The following is a 3,393-nucleotide window of genomic DNA, read 5'->3' as shown; positions in this document are numbered from 1 at the left end:
ACACACACCGAAGGACAATTTAGACAGACCAATTAACCTAACAGTCATGTTTTTGGACTGCGTGAGGAAACCGGAGTATCCGGAGAGAACCCACGCATGCACAGGGAGAACATGCAAACATGCAGAGAAATCCCAGGCCGGGAGGCGAACCCGGGACCTTCTCACTGCAAGGCAACAGCTCTAACCACTGCGCAGCCCTACTGGTAACCAGTGTAGAGATTTAAGAACAGGAGTGATGTGCTCGGTTCTCCTGGTTCTTGTTAAGACTCTAGCAGCAGCATTCTGAATAAGCTGCAGTTGCTTCACAGCTTTTTTGGGAAGACCAGCCAAAAGACCATTGCACTAGTCCAGCCTGCTGTAGATGAAAACATGAATGTGTTTCTCTGGGTCTTGTCTGGACATGAGACCCCTGAGTCGTGCTATTTGATGGAGATGATAAAACGCTGATCTAGTTCTAGCTTTAATGTGATCAGTGAAGCTCAGGTCTGAGTCAGATTTCTAACCTGGGTCTTTGTCTTTATTCCTCTGGAGCCAAGCTGAGCAGTAACCTCCATCATGTCCTTCTCACTTCCAGAGACAATAACTTCAGTTTAGTCTTTGTTTAACTGGAGGACGTTAGGGTCTGCATCCAGTCCTTAACTTGCTCCAAACACTGGCAGAGTGAGTCTAGAGGACCACAGTCACTAGGTGACAGAGCTAGGTAGATTTGGGTGTCATCTGCATAACTAAGATAGGTAATGTTGTTGTTTATGACCTGACCCAGCAGTGGTCCAAGAACTGAGCCTTGGGGGACTCCACATGTCATGGTGATCAGCTTTGATTTGTGATCACCAATAGAAACAACATAACTCCTGTCTTCTAGATAAGATCAGAACCAACAATGGACTGTGTCTGAAGTCCCACCCAGGTTATGAACCTATCGAGAAGGATGTTGTGGTCCACAGCATCAACAGCTGCAGTGAGATGGAGCATCATCAGGCCAGATGCTTTACCTGAATCTGTATTTAGACAAATATCATTTAATACTTTAATCAGTGCAGCCTCAGTGCTGTGGTGTTGTCTGAAGCCTAACTGGAGACTATCTAGCAGGTCTTTGTCTCTAAAAAGCTGTTCAGCTGGATCAAAACAGCTTTTTCAACCATTTTCCCATAAAAGGAAGATTAGAGATGGGTCTGTAGTTATTCATCACCAAGGGATCTAGTTTCCTTTTCTCTAGAAGCGGCGTAACAGCAGCAGTTTTTTCACTGATGTAGGAAAATTACCTGACATCAAGGAGGAGTTAACAATTTTCAGCACATCAGCTTTTAAGCAGCGATAACATTTATAGTCAGTTGGCAGGTTGTCCAGACAGATAGATGAGTTTAAGGTCTTTACTACGTCCTCCACTCGTGTCCACTCATCATGTCCAAACTGAACCAGTAACTCTTCGGACCGTTCAGGATTTTTAGCAAAGTGCAGAAACAGATTAATAATCTGTTATAATCTGAAACAGCTGTTTAGTCTCTTTAGGGATTAATTAAATTACCAAAGAAGAAATCGCGTCTAAACCACGATTAAACAGTTCAAAGATTCTTCAGGAGATTCGTTGGCATTCGTTAACACCGATGAAGTCGGTTTCTCTTTTACAAACCTGCTGGAGATTATTTAGTGATGATGATGAGGCTGAAGTTTGTTCTCTCCTCCGCCTGAAGGGAAAAGCTGAGGAAGGTGTTGCATTTCAGGCAAACCTTTTTCTGCTGAGTTCTTCTCTTTTCTCTCTCTGTGAGTGTGACTGACTATCATAGCCAATTTTACAGTAAATTACTTCCTAAACAAGCTGAAGAGAGACAAGCCCGACTGTCTGGGGACCGCCACTCGTTGTGTATAAACATGATTATATCCAGGAAGTGGCTTCACATATTCAGGCACACGGTGACGGCCAATTAGGGTCCCCGTTAGCACAGATAATTCTTCAAATGCAGTATAGTGAGGGGCGACAGAGTGGAATGGAGGGAGGGCAGAGGAGAGAGGCAGAAGAAGACAAAGGGATTGATGGGAAAAGAGAGGAGCAATTAAAAGAAAAAACAGCTGGAACACCGCAGATTGGGTTGTGATTACTGTGTGTGAGACATCGTATTAGAGCTTTTACTTTGACAAACAGCCGAGATGTGTGTGTGTGTGTGTGTGGGGGGGGGGGGGGGGGGGGGGGGGGGGAATGCCATGAGATGAGGGATTCTCTGACATCCCTCCATCAATGTTCTCCTCCTCCTCCTGGAGGGAATCTGCTGGGAACAATTATGTAAATTCTCAGGTGTGACATCGCTGAGTCGGAAAAGCACTTATAATCACTGACAGGTGAGGTTTGTTTGCTGTGGCGGCTCGCCACCGAGCAGGTCAGGAAGCTACCAGGATAATAATTATGGGAACTCAATTGGTTTGTCCTCCCTCTTCCACTTTTCCCTCCGTCTTCATAAACAAAAAGCACGTTACACATCGATCCCTGGGAGTTGCTCGGGTAACAAAGTGGTGATGCGTCTTTAATGAACTGTCTTGTGCCAGCAGCTTGAAAAGGCTCCTCGTCACATTCTCATAATTAAGTTAGTCCAATCAGATCGAGGGGAGTGAAGTTCTTACAGGCATTTTCATTGGCCTTTTAATTCAGCTGCTCCCCGTTGAGCTGAGGAGGAGAACCCAGAGGGGGCACGGCTCGGCATTCCAGGGTGATTTTTCGAGGGATTTTCCTTCTCATGGAGGATATTCCAGTGGTTAAGTCAAAGCCGAATTTCTCTCACTGGCTGTGGATGTTAACCCCTCCAGTTTTACCAGTTTAACCCTGATGAAGATTCAGCGGCCACCCTTAGACCCTCATAGATGTAATGGTTTAATTTACATGTTATTTAATGAGCCATAATACATAAGATTCCATAGAAAATATGAAATCAACCTTATGGATCTGTGGGTACTGTTTAACCAGAAGATTGGAACTTTTTATTGCAGGGATTAGATAACGGCTTCGTATTCACTCAGAGACAACAGAAGAGAGAGTCGAGTTTTAAAAGTTTAAAGATTTATTACTGAACAAATTAAACTAGACTAACTTTAACACTAAGTGTATGGTGTAACTAAGGTGAATGAGACGGAGAATGGTGTAATGTGGAATGTTGCTCAGAACCAGCAAATCCGAAGAAACGATTAGTTCTGGTGGGAAATGAAGGTGATGTCTTGGCGCTAAGCTTTGGTTAGGAGATTCATAAACACATTTGATGCCATTCCGTTGGTCTACATACCCTGGCGGAAGTCCCCGTCTAGATCAGGAATGTCGAGGTCCAGCTTGACCCTCTCTGGAACCGAAGCCGGTAGGAAAAGCAGCGGTTGCCGACCAGACCAGTCTTTGAGATACTTCCGGGTCATGAC

The sequence above is a fragment of the Nothobranchius furzeri genome, chromosome 4 (genome assembly GCF_043380555.1).
Source record: "Nothobranchius furzeri strain GRZ-AD chromosome 4, NfurGRZ-RIMD1, whole genome shotgun sequence".
In the NCBI taxonomy this organism is placed as follows: domain Eukaryota; kingdom Metazoa; phylum Chordata; class Actinopteri; order Cyprinodontiformes; family Nothobranchiidae; genus Nothobranchius; species Nothobranchius furzeri.
Note: the sequence above shows the minus strand (reverse complement) of the source record.